Below are 13420 nucleotides of genomic sequence, written 5' to 3'. Positions count from 1 at the left end.
AAGTTTGCCAAGCAATTGTTGTAAAATAACTAGCAAAAAAATAGTATTTGGTAATAGTAAAAAAATAAGTAAATATTATAAAATGTGTTAGCTCTTGTACACTGTGGTATAATGATAACAGTGTTTGTCACTGTGTTATAGATCTAGATATTGAGACGAGTTGAGAATTCATACCATAGAACTACTGTGATGCTGTAGTAAACATGTGTCTATGAAGTAAGCTGTCCTCAGTATAGTTACAGGAGTAGTAGCTCATGTGTGGTAGTTTCTAGACTGAAACAGTGTTGGTAGACTGCGTGAGACCCTGTGAGATGTGTTAGGCATTCTCTTTACACTGTCTCTTCTGACGAAAAGGCCTTCTCTGACATTCTATAGTTAATATAAGCCACTTGGCATTTGTTTTAATAAAGAACATGTTGTTCTCCAAGCACCAGCTCTTCATGTTCTGTACCTCCGCTCTGTAGGCTGACTCATTTATGTTGGACATAAGCCCAGTTACTGTTGCATCACCTGCAAAGCTAACAATGGTTAATGTAAATGTAGGGACAAAAACAACTGTTCTGCGAAGAAGCCAGGCATAGAGTATGAATTTGTCAAAATCAAATACACTCACTGGCCACTTTGTTAGTTACACCTCGCTTGTAGTCCCTCTTTTGCCTTCACAAGTGCCTTAAGTCTTCATGGCATAGATTCAACAAGACGCTGGAGATGGTGTTCAGAAGCCCCAATGCAGGTCTTCTGTTGCTTTCAAGGTTAAGCATGCTGTGTTTCAAGAGACTCCTTTCTTCATACCTTAGTTATAATGAGTGGTTATTTCAGTTGCCATTGGCTTCCTATCAGCTCAAAACAGTCTGGCTATTCTCCTCTAATCAACAAGACATTTTTAATCACTGGCTTTAATTTGTGCTATGAATTTTTTATTTTAACTGATTTTAACTTTTTATTAGAGAAAATTACCTCCCCCCAACAATCGATGAAGGCGTGGGTTGATGTATAATTTTCACCAGCATCAAATTGATTGCTTCATGCACATAGATTTACAGTAAGAGTACAGTAAGTACATTCCACCTGCATGCAGTGAAACTTGTTTTAAATAACATATTGTATACACAATGAGCTCCAGTGTTGTAACTATAAATTAAAGTTATATAGAATATTAGAAATCCATCCATCCATTCGCTTCCGCTTATCCTTTTCAGGGTCGCGGGGGGCGCTGGAGCCTATCCCAGCTGTCATAGGGCGAGAGGCAGGGTACATCCTGGACAGGTCGCCAGTCTGTCGCAGGGCTAACACATAGGGACAGACAACCATTCACACTCACATTCACTCGCACATTCACACCTAGTGGCAATTTGGATTATCCAATTAACCTATCCCCACAAGTTTAGAAATCATATATAAATAAATATACTGTAGACAAAGTGGATTTGCATTCTGTTCACGTGCTATCACACGTAATGAGAAAATCCATGACAACAAATGTCACAGCAGTATATTTAGCAAATAGGCAATGCGCTGTTACAAAGCTGTTCTTTTTAGCTAGCCTGGAAGACTCAAATGAGCACCTGAATGTTTAACAGTTCTTATCTCTTGTGGGCGATGACAGAGAGGGGATGTTAAACACACACTGCCAGTGCACCCGGTGTTTTCTAGATCTGAAAATAAATGTGTGGGCAGCTTTCCTCTGCTGAGAAAACCAGGTACAGACAGTACCTTTTGTTGCTGAAGCTGCTGTGTTGAAAGACCGACACGCCGGTTCTCCTTCCAGCGCAAAAACAATGTGGAATCTGGCAAGTTAAGCACTGGAGGTTAATGATGAGTTAAACAATCTATTAATGTTGTTCAACATTGTGGTTTATTCCTCTGTTAATGAGATGGAGCTAAAGTGATATTTACTGAATGAGTTCCCATCATAATTACCTACTCCATATTGTTATTGCATGTTTGCTCAGCCCGTCAGGAAGGGAAATCAACATTTGCCCTGCTCTCCAGCTCTTCAGTGGGTGTCACGGTTCCAGCAATGGCATTTGATGTCTTCATCTGACTGGCTCACATCACCTCACATAGGGCTGCACCCACGCTGGCTAAACAAGTAGAGGACAGACAGTAAGTAGACACACTCAGAAATATCTGTTAATGATGTCATCTAGCTGAAAATTAATTCTGATAGTTGTAGAACTAAACAGTTATACAATTAATATGTAAAACAAGAAAGCTGTTGGGGGATTAAATGCCTTCTGGCAACCATTGTGTAAGATGGTTCATGAATGTAAATGGCTAATAAGGTGCAGTTCTACTGAATCCATCATGAGAATGAGCCCTCCAACCTAAACAATAAGTCTATTACTACTTTGCAAAATGACCTCTATGACCTCTTCCAGTGCTATTCTTCATTCTTCAACTGATTGAATTTCAAATGACTGCTTTTAGCAAAAGTTTAGAAAAATAAATTGTATCTTTAATGTTTGATGTATCTCTGAACAGCACATACACAGCTTTGATTAAGATAATCAATTATTAACACCATTAACATGCTGTAGTTGGTTCATTTTAAATTAGCATGCGATGCAGCTCAAAGCACCTTTCCAGGCCTATAAGTATTAGAACACATTATATGCAAGCACAGTTTTTTCTTATCATCTCTGTTATGCATACAGCACCCAGATCTATGTCCCACTGGAAAACAGTGATTAAAGCAACCTCCAGGAGCTAATGTCTGCTCTTTCAGAAATCAAGTACTAGATGTCCCACAGCTCCCTCCAGCAAAATGGAAATAAATCTGACACAATTATTTCCTGCCCTCTGCCCATATCCTCTCTGCAAAACAACTCGGGTCCCTGTCTATAAAATCTCAGCCCAGCAGCCAAAAGGCTAGGTGTGTTTGAGGACAGCGATGTCTCTTTTAGCTAGAGGTGAGCAGGCTTTTTTCAGTCAGTGCCCATCAGCTCTGAAACTTTCTTCTTCATCATTTGCAACTTCTTAAAATATAACATAAAACTTATGTTTAAAATGAGGCACATTACTTTTCTTTGCTCTCCAATATGCTGCATCTTTTCTAATTGATTATTTAACCATCTGTCTGTGAACTTTACAATCTATGCTGAGTTTTATTTCCCCTCCTTACATTCAGGTACCTGAATTAAAAATCACTTCATATTAAAGATAATTGGTGGGTGCAGCTTCATAGTTCCCCTAAGATGGAAAAGTACAACCTTGCCTGAGGTTATTCTTGGTTAATTACTTTACATACAGGCACCACACAATTAAAGTAGTTTTATAAAACATATCCATCCATCCATCCCCTTAGCTGTTTATTCAATTCAGGGTCACTAGGTGATGGAGAAGCTTTATATCTTTATAAAATGTACATTTCGATAAATAAACTCAGTATAATTATGGACAAGTTTTTCAGAGAGGTTTTTGCACATGCAGATATCTGGAAGTCCTGCCCTCTTTATCAGTTGGCAATCCAAGTCTTTTCATGGCGGCTGTGTTCTAGGAGGTAGAATGTGTTGTCGAATATTAACAACAACAACAACAACAACAACAACAACAATAATAATAATAATAATAATAATAATAATAATAATAATAATAATAATAATAATAATAATAATGACAAAGTAACAAGTCAAAGCCCCAAAGCTTGAATAACTATTATTTCAACTACTTTTTGGAAAATGTCCACAGATCGAGTTCTGGTGATCTCAGAGGAAAGCCTTTTCTAGAGAGTCAGGACAACAGCACTGACATCTTTGTCCCCCAAAATTTAATGTGAGGGATGGAGAGTCAGTCTTTATCTGTGGAATAGAGAATCTGGGATGGGGATTAGGGAGGAGAACAGTAAAAAATACTGGAGAGCAAGAGAATGAAGGAACTGTGAGAAGATGAGACCGTCAGTATTTTGATCCCTGTTTCCTCCTCTGCCAGAGGTCTGGGAGTTTGCAGTGTCTTAGCTGTTCCTAGGACTGCACTCTTCTGGACAGAGTTCTCGGATGTCGTTCCTGGAACCTGCTGGAGTCACTCTACCAGTTCAGCCCCGAGGGCTCCAATTATTACTGTTGGCTTCCCCTTTCGTATCCTTTCTAGCTCCTCCACCCACCCTTGGTATTTCTAATTTTACATCACTTAATGGCTTGATGCCTAAAAATATTAGATTAAATATTAAATATCAAATATTATACATGATTAAAATATTAGTCTTTAGTTTATATAATAGTTTTTTGTTTTTTTTTTTTGGTAATTTATATATCAGTTAACAGTTTTTGCAATAGTGAAAATAGCCACGAGTGTTATAAGACAGGACTTGCAGTATCCGTCGAATGTCTGGTCACATGGGCGAGCAGGTCCATTTTCTGACTGTTACAGTAGTTGTAGTTTCAACCTGAATATTTACAGACTGCACATTTTTTTAATATCGTTTGCTTGCTTTCAGCAGCTTTGATCGAGCATAAAAGTTCTAAAAAAAACCCATCAGTGCCAGTTGCCAAACAAAGCAACAGACACACACTGTTATGTGACAGCTGTGTGCAGGCAGGAAAAGGACCCAAGGTGCAGACTCCAGAAACAAAACTTGAACTCAAAACAGCTTTAATGCTCAACTTAAAAAGGGTAACAAAACTGAGACTACAAAATAACCTTACACAGAACACACAACAAGATAAGGGTAGATCACGACAATGACAAACTGCAACACAGGGCTTAAATACATAGAGGGAGCAATCAGGGAATGGACAACAGGAGGGAAACACAGCTGGGGAAAATCAGAACTGACGAGACAAGGAAGCATAAACTGAACACACTGAGATAAGACAGAGACCTTCAAAGTAAAACAGGAAACACATAACACAGACTGAACAAAGACACAGACTCACATGCAGGCACTACAACAGAGGGAACAGAGACGTGGGACCAGGGCAGACACAAACACTGACTGGACACGGGGATATAACGGACAGGGGAGACAGCAACTAAGGATTACACAGAGACAAACCATAAGACATGACTCTAACAAAAACCCAAAGACTAGAAATTATAAATAATATAATAAACTCAAAAACCCTGGGTCAACGACCCAGGCATCCTAACACACACAGCTATACATCTGCTAGCTAGTGAACAACGAGGAATTTAGCACGGATAGAGCTGAACTTTCGGAGTCGGAGCTATATCAATTTAGTAGCTTGAAACATGGGTTGAAATGAATACTAATGGAAATGAATGCTCGCACACAAGCAAAATTTGCCAACTGCTACAAAATCATAGCTCAGATGTAGGCTAAAGAATGAGAACCTTCCAGATTGTGGGACCAATACAATACAGTGTGGTACAAAAACAGTCAAAACAGGAATTTTTAAAACAATTATAACTGTAAAATATTTGAAACTACAAGTATTTCTGTAATCCATCTGCTATTGGAGGTTTGTTGAACGAATAACAAACAAAAATGAATGGTATTTTTACTTTTAATTTAGTTTTAATGTCACATACAGTCCTGCCAGGCAACTCTACACTCATGACACATTAGTACTCCAAGATGGCACCAGCTGTTGTACCAGCAAACCCACTATCATGATTTAAAGCTCTTACTATCTTGCTGAACTGGCCTCAGAGCCTAATCATTATACAAAATTCTAGACCAAAGCAAATACATAGGTCAACAGAGTTTCTCTTTATCCAGTTTACACAGGCTGCCTCCTCCACCTGGCTTACAACTACAGAACACTCTGGTCCGGTGGGGCTCAAGAAAAAACACGACCCACCAACTGCCATGGATGCCTCTTATCAGACCTTGTATGTGCTCAGTGCTCGTCTGGACATGGCAATTCCATGATAATACTATCTGATAACCGTCTGTGTCAAACGGCCTTAACCTGAAGGTTAGATCAAGCTGCGACGCACCGATGCAGATGCAGAGATGTAGAAAACATGGTCTAATGGGCGAGCATGAGCGTGACAAGCGTGCAGAGATTTGTGGCAAGACGGCTCACTGAGACATCTCATCTGCATGCCTGAATCACTGACTAATAGCAGGCACAGGCAATGTTGCTGCTGTTATTGGCATTTTAAGAAAGATGAATGTGGTTTCTCACATTTTAGGCAAACGGATGCAAATATACGTTCTGCAAAAATGCAGCTACAGCTGAAAAATAACTCCTATATATACTTGAGTATCTGCACTTGCTGCACAATGCAACTAGTCAGACTATGATATATGGTTGTATATGATGTCATCTCCAGCCTATTTCACGGATATGTTATTGCATAAAAATGTTGCTGTATGATAAATAATAGCTGTTAACCTCCTAAAATAAAAATCACCTTACCTTTACACTTTGTTTTTTTGAACTGCTTGGAAGTGCAAGTGAACTAATTAAGAGGTTTTGAACAGATTAAATATTTTTCTAAATCTTTTGAGATTTCTTTACAAGCCCGTGTAGCACCACCTGACTGACATGGATGTAGCATTGTTATGTTAGGCATTGTAATTACTAAACCATTTATAATTTGATTAAGCAGATGAGACATGTTAGTTTAAATTTTCTTTCTTCTAAATTTCACTCTTGCTAAACTGTAGTTACATAATCATATGATTATTAGGGCCTGTTACACTGCTAAAAGCCACTATAGTACTGCATTTATCCTTAGATTATTCCTCAAAGTTGGAGGAAACCATATGTACGCTCAAGATTAGTGGTATAAGCCATATATATATACACATTATTAGAGTTACCTGAATGGGTATCTATTTGAACATGAGCATTACATTGTTGACATATTGGCTGCTGTTAGCTTTGCAATGTAAAAAAGACACAAGAGAGAAGCTACTGTAGCTACTGTACATCAGCTGCTCCTTCCTATCTAATCTGTGTCGCCTCAGACTGATTCTTTTTCACTGATCAACAGTGGCACTTACAGCAAGTCTCGCAATGTTCATTTCTTCATCATCAGTTTCCACATGTTGACATTTATGTAAATACCTTCATTATCAGATTTATTTCTTGCAAGGACCAGGTGTCAGAAAAAGGCAGAGCAAATGAGAGTTTTAATAGTGTTGGAAAGCAAAAACAAGTTATTAGACTGACTGGAATATGCATAACTTTTCAGTGTTGACCATATATTTGGACATTTCTAATCTTACTAATGTACATATTGGTGCCTAGGGTGCAAACATTAACTTGATTAACTTATTACTGTTTATATTAGAGAATATTGTGGTAAACAGTAGCTAGATTTGGAGACATAAGGCATTTGCAATTAAAATTTGGAACTATGTTACTTATATACCCTGTAATCTGGGTTTGGGATATTAGTTGACAGAATACAGAAAAAAATCTTAATGTCTTAATTAGCTTTCTCTTTCTGTACCAGATACAACATTAAAATGTCTTATACTTGACTCCACTCAAATGAGTTTGTACAGTCCCTTAACTGCACTGGGCCACTTTAGAGTTTTCATTCTGAACAATTTATCCTCAAGTCCATTAAGAAAGCTCCATCACTGTAAAGCCAAAATGAACAAATCTGGGCTGTATGGATAAGGAAAAGTCAGAAAACAAACAAACAAGCAAAAGCAACAAAACAAAATAAAAAAAAACCCACGTTTCCTTTCCTTGTCCACATCATCAGAGCACCAGGATGAGGGTTGCTGTTTTACTTCTGAAGCTGTAATATACTACACTATACTGGCTACTACTACTTAATCTGATCCTCTAGAATAACTGAAGCTGGTATAATCACACCAGCGCTAGACAATCACTCTATTAAATCAAAGTAGTCTTCTAAAAATAGCTTGGTTTGCATTTTAATAAAGATACATCCTGGTTCTAAATACACAAATCTCAAACATGATGATGACACTAAACCATTTTGAATTAAGTCTATGTGAGCACATGTTATCCTGTTATATGAATTTGATTCTCTTGAATCTTCTGCATTTGTATCCGACATCTAACATAATTGCTTTTATGAAGCCTCATGAAAGTTTGAAATCAGAACACTAAACTCCATTAAACGTTACTTACCTCATTCCTATTTGAGAGTTGATCATGTGGAAGATTTGCATGCTGTTCTGCTATGTGCTGTATAAGAAAATCGATAGCCTTGGGAAACACGCAGCTGCTGGGAGAGAACGCGAGGCTGTGCACATTCAGCAACTAGGCAACTGTAAACACACATACACACTATGTGTTGAATGGATTGGTGCTGAAAATTGTTATTACAGTTATCCAAGGCTGCTGCAAATAAATACCCCCCCTACAAAGCTTCTTTATAACTTACCGAATATGTGACTTGGTTTTTTAATAGATGATATTGAGTTACACAGGTTCCCAACAAAAGCCTGCAAAATACGAGCTGTGGTCGAATTTCACACATCATTTGCATATAGATAGCGCAATCAAAGATCTGCAACAATGTGAGAGTTAGAATTTTCAGATTGCTTAAGTGTCTGAGCGATGATTGGATGAAAACTGATGATTAACAGGAACAGGTTCAATCAGATGTCGTTGTAATAACAAGCAATAATGAAAATAAAATAATAAAAATAAGACATAGAGGAGAAAGAGAAGGGCAAACAGGTCACTGTTATAGGGATTGGGTGAGCAAAGAAGGAAATATAGATCTTTAAGCTTCAAGATGCCCAAGCATCCCTTAAGACAAATAGTGGGTTTATATGTTATAGAAAGAACTATGAGTTCAGCGCGTGTGTATACATGTCAGGGCTTTGCTCACTGCAAGAAGGCTGGAGTCCCTGCACAGTGCGGACATGCACTGCATTCTAATAGTACCATTAGCATTCAAGGTCTGTAAACTCTGCTGGACTGAGAATATCAACAAACTAGGAGCAGACTTGATTAGATAAATGCAGTTAAAAGTCTTTTATTGTGTAATGTTTGCAGTAGCTCTCATATAAGGAATGAATAAAGTCACTTCAGTTTGGCACTATGAAGGAGCTGCATTAGCATTTAGGCACTGATACTGAGAAAAATAGCAGTAAATAGCTGCAGCTGTTCTTCTGCACACTGGGTGGCAGTGTTACCAAAGGCATTCTTGTCGCGATACCTTACGTCTCATAAAGGTTTGCAATTATTTACAGGAAGCTCAAATTTACCATCGCTGTTGTTATGCTGCAATAAGAGGCACAATTTAATCTAATGCTAGAGATGTGAAGATGGATATTTTGCTTGTTTATATATAATACCTTCACTCATCCATGTTTATAGTTGAAGATTAGAATGCACCTGTCTGCAAGTGGAGAATTAAAGAAGCACATCTCTTAGACCTGCAAAATCATTACACCCTTTAGCAAGAGCGCAAATTGAGTTCAGGATTGTGTCGGCCACAAATGCAGTCGAGGGCAACTCCTGTGACACAGTGTTGCTGAAGCCTTTGTGAAAGGTCAGCAAAAAAGCGGCGGCACTGTTCGTCTCGCCAAATGTCACAATGTCGCACAGGTTGATGCGACTGACAGAGGACCTTATCTGGTGGGATAATGCCACTAGTGGTGGAGGACTGGGCAAGGGTCATTGGTCCTGGAGTGAGAGATAACAGGATCTAGAGAAGTATGGACTAAACATAGCCTCAAGTTGGTGGCATACTTCTTTAGTAAATTTGAACTGCAGTCTAAGAGATATTGATGGAAAGCTCCTACTTTGTAGGAGATGTCTACGAGTTAGACAGAAACACTAATACATTACCATTTTTCCAGCGAGCTCAATGTGGGGAACATTAAAGCCCATGCAGAGTATATGCTAACTAGCTTCTAGTCTTTGCAGAGTGACAAGTGATGTTAATATGGAAGTATGAAGGAGGAATATATGTTGTTGTGAGAGATACACATATTGACGGGGCCGGGTTATGTTAAAAAGTATAAATTGTTATACTTTGTTCATTGGTTCAAAGGTACCCCACACTTCTTTTTTGTTTGCTTGTTTGTTCTGGTGTATTTTTCATTTGAACTGTTATTCTGCCAGAGTACTCATATTTACAAGATGGCATTGAACGCCCCATTGGTGTGTCAGGAAAACTCTTTTGTACGTATGTTCCCTGAAGGGGATTGGAGTCGTTCTTTTTCCACCGCAGCGAAGGGCTAGGAGTTGGAGAGGAGCTGCTGTATGTTTTTGTTATGACCTGATTGTGAAATAAAGCATATGCAGTGAGAAAGCAACTCTAGGAGTCATCCCTGCCTAAAAGCTGCAACATTGTTAATGTCTGACTCGTTGTGTCTGTCTGACAGAAGCAGCACAAAGAGTCAGTGGGCTATTCAGCTATTTTTGGACATATATAAAGGATGGACATAACTCCATGGATCTGGGATTTAAAGCCACCTTCTAAACTATGCTTCAGGGCCTGGCTGTTAATGACAAATTGCAGTATCCTTAGTCTGTCAGTCAAAACCACAACACATTTTCATTCTTGTCTGAGTGTTATAGAAACAAGATGATGATGTCTACAATACGTCTACAATTTCCATCCACCTATTTCCTTCTGCTTATCAAATTCAGTTTTGCGGGAGGGCTGGAGCTTATCTCTGTGGGTGCGAAACAACGTACAGCCTGGACGGGCTGGCATTCTGTCACAGGGCTAACACAGAGACAGACCACCATTCATACAGCCTTCTTACAGACCTGCTTGCTGTGAGGCAACAGTGCACCACTGTGCCTCCTGCAGTATTCAACGTATAGCTTGAAATTGGAACTTTACGATTATACGAACCCAATCAGGTTATTCAGGTTAACTTTCACTCACACTTTTGGTACAGATCTTCATTTTGACCCGTGCTGTGCAGCTATCTTTAGAAGATCCCATTAAAACATCTATAAAGCTCAACAACTCACCCTCAAATACAAATTCATCATTTCAAAAATACCCTGACAGGAAACAGGAGTTTATAAAGTGACTTTTTCATTCATCAGCTAAACTCTTTTGTTGTTCCAGTCTTCTAGGCTCAGTTACTTTAATTCTGTACCTGTCAATGTTGAAGCATTTACATTCTTATTTCTTCACAGAAAGCTCAGAATAAGACCAGGAGTCTTTGTGATGATAACTGGAAATGGTTGTCTTGTATTATCCCAGGATTACAAGGTCTGGTATTAACTACTTTTCTCCTCCTCCTCTACTTTGGGTTTTGGCAGCAGAAACAGTGTGACATGACATTTTTTTCTTTTCAGTAAATCACATTTGTTCATTATTAGCCTTTTCTAATAACTCTAGCACTCTATTTATATCCTAAATATTCGGAAATTAGGTCTCCGGTTTCTGCATCTTCTTCTGTTCTCATTATGTGAAATTTGCAACAAACTTGCTCAAAGAAAGTGACAAAAAGGAGCTGACCCAAAAGATTTATTTAAATAAAACAGACTTTATTAAACAAAATAACTAACAAGAAAGACTACTGTCTGAGCCAACAGCTCTCCTCCTGGAGTATCACTTTCAATATAACTAAAGTCAAGCTTAATTAACCTGTACTATCACTCATGGTTCTGATGTTGACTCTTCATGCTTTCCAACAACTCCTCCACATTAACATGAAAATGCTCAAAACCCAATCAATACACCCAGAGTTTACAAGCAGCTTCACAAGAATCAGTGAAGCCAGATAATCTCAGACTTAAAGATGGAATGAGTGAATATCTGTTCATGTTAACAGCTTCTCCTAATACACATTTTTGTGAATACATCAGGTTTGACCAAGTACATACTAAAATCAAAGGAGATATGTTAATTACATTAAAAACTAAACATTTAAGCAGAATTGCAAATGAAATTCAACATGTAGCAAAACACAAAAGCTTAAATCTGCATATCTGTAATCTTACATTTTCCCCATGTAATCCAGAGAGTTACCCACTGAAAGACCTGATGCTACAAAGAATTTCATTATTATAGATTCGAATAGAGTTTCAATGGCCTCTGGTGTACATTTGCAGATTGCGTTAATGAAGTCAGCATATCCTATTTTTCCCTCCTCCTCCTCCTTCAGCTTGTCTTTTTTTAGCCTTGCTGTAGCTCTTGACCCTTTGTGCTTCTTTTGCTTCCTCTTGTCTGTAGTGGCTCTATTAAAACAATGTTCCACTACATGACTTCGCTTCTCTGTCCCCCCTGCATTCCCTAGGCAGATTCGATGGTATCCATTTAAACCAAGTCTACTTTAAGGACTGGATATCTCTAGGTAGGTGAAAGAGAGATAAAAATGTGTAAGTAGGAAAATAAAAAGGAATAACACTGTGGTGGTACCTACCCTCAGGGCATTTAATTAATACAAATCTGTTGGGAGGTATACAGCCTTCATTGTCAAGTGTGCACTCTGTGTGGTAATAATCGACGATAGCTGCAAGGCATACACTGTCAGTTGCTTTCACTACATACAGTTAATCTGGATGGAAAGCAACCTACTGTCATGGACAAGAGAGCCTAGTTACCACAGGCAGCATAAATGATGGACACAGTCATTGTGACATCACCCACTGGTTTCTGAAGCTGCTGAAGGCTCAAGATTTTTTTTGCAATCGTTGCCATTTAGTTAAAAAAAAAAAAGATGTGATGAGAGATGAGCAGGTCTGACTGTGAAACCACGCGCTTATTGGCTAAAGGCGCGTGATTAACACGTCGTTATCCAATGAGCATGCAGTTTCATACCAAAAATAAATGAGTCAGTATGACCCATAATGTGTGAGTGAGCCCATGAACTCAGCAGGAAGACAGAAAGCCATTTTCCTATAGACTTTGAAATGACTGGAAGGGTTTTTGTATTTATGCTTAAAAAATAAAATTAATATCCTATAGCTGCTTTTCAGTTATGTTACCATTATGCTCATGACTTCAACATATTTAAGAAAAGGATTAACTTCACATTCTCTTTCCACTCCCAAAGCTTTGTTTCTATCCAGAGGTCAGTGATCTGACCCCACCGCACCTTCAAACCTTTCTCTGACTGAACCAAAACTTTTAATTAGAATTGGATTACTGTATAATACACTGCAGTGAAGTACTAAGTGCTGTGCCTTAAATACATTCCATGGTGTTGTTTTTCTTTATTTTTCATCAATCATTTTGGCAACATTGCAATTTCCCCAGAGATTGATATTTGCCTGGAAAACAGCCCTTTCTTTGTTCTACGTATGCAAGCGCAAGTCTGAAACAATACGTCCCTGTAGACCCCAAAATAAAAAGGGAAAAAAAGTGTTTTAAGAAAACTTTAAAGAACATGTTTGCAGATGAACATTGACAGAATAAACAATTCCCTGTAGGCAAGCCTATCATATTTCTAACCAGTGTCAAGAACTACTATTGGCATCGACATCAAATATTGTTGAGATTATTGGATGAATGGAAAAATGTAGAATTGTCAGATTTTAATAATCAAACTATTAAATGTTGGATGTTGAAGATCACATGAAAGAAAATGTAAAACATGATA

General features: G+C 38.3%; 1 long non-coding RNA gene across 1 annotated transcript; it reads right to left on the bottom strand.

Annotated features, from left to right (window-relative positions):
- Positions 1-1713: 1713 nt before the first annotated feature.
- Positions 1714-8063, bottom strand: LOC309696078. Its single transcript, XR_014273325.1, has 3 exons — positions 8025-8063; positions 1921-2084; positions 1714-1787 (listed from the first exon to the last, which is right to left on the bottom strand). It is a non-coding gene; the product is annotated as an uncharacterized lncRNA (long non-coding RNA).
- Between the last annotated feature and the right edge of the window lie 5357 nt (positions 8064-13420).

Source organism: Aulonocara stuartgranti (assembly GCF_965226115.1).
Source record: "Aulonocara stuartgranti genome assembly, chromosome: 19".
In the NCBI taxonomy this organism is placed as follows: Eukaryota; Metazoa; Chordata; class Actinopteri; order Cichliformes; family Cichlidae; genus Aulonocara; species Aulonocara stuartgranti.
Note: the sequence above shows the minus strand (reverse complement) of the source record. Positions and strands in the feature narration are given on the sequence as shown.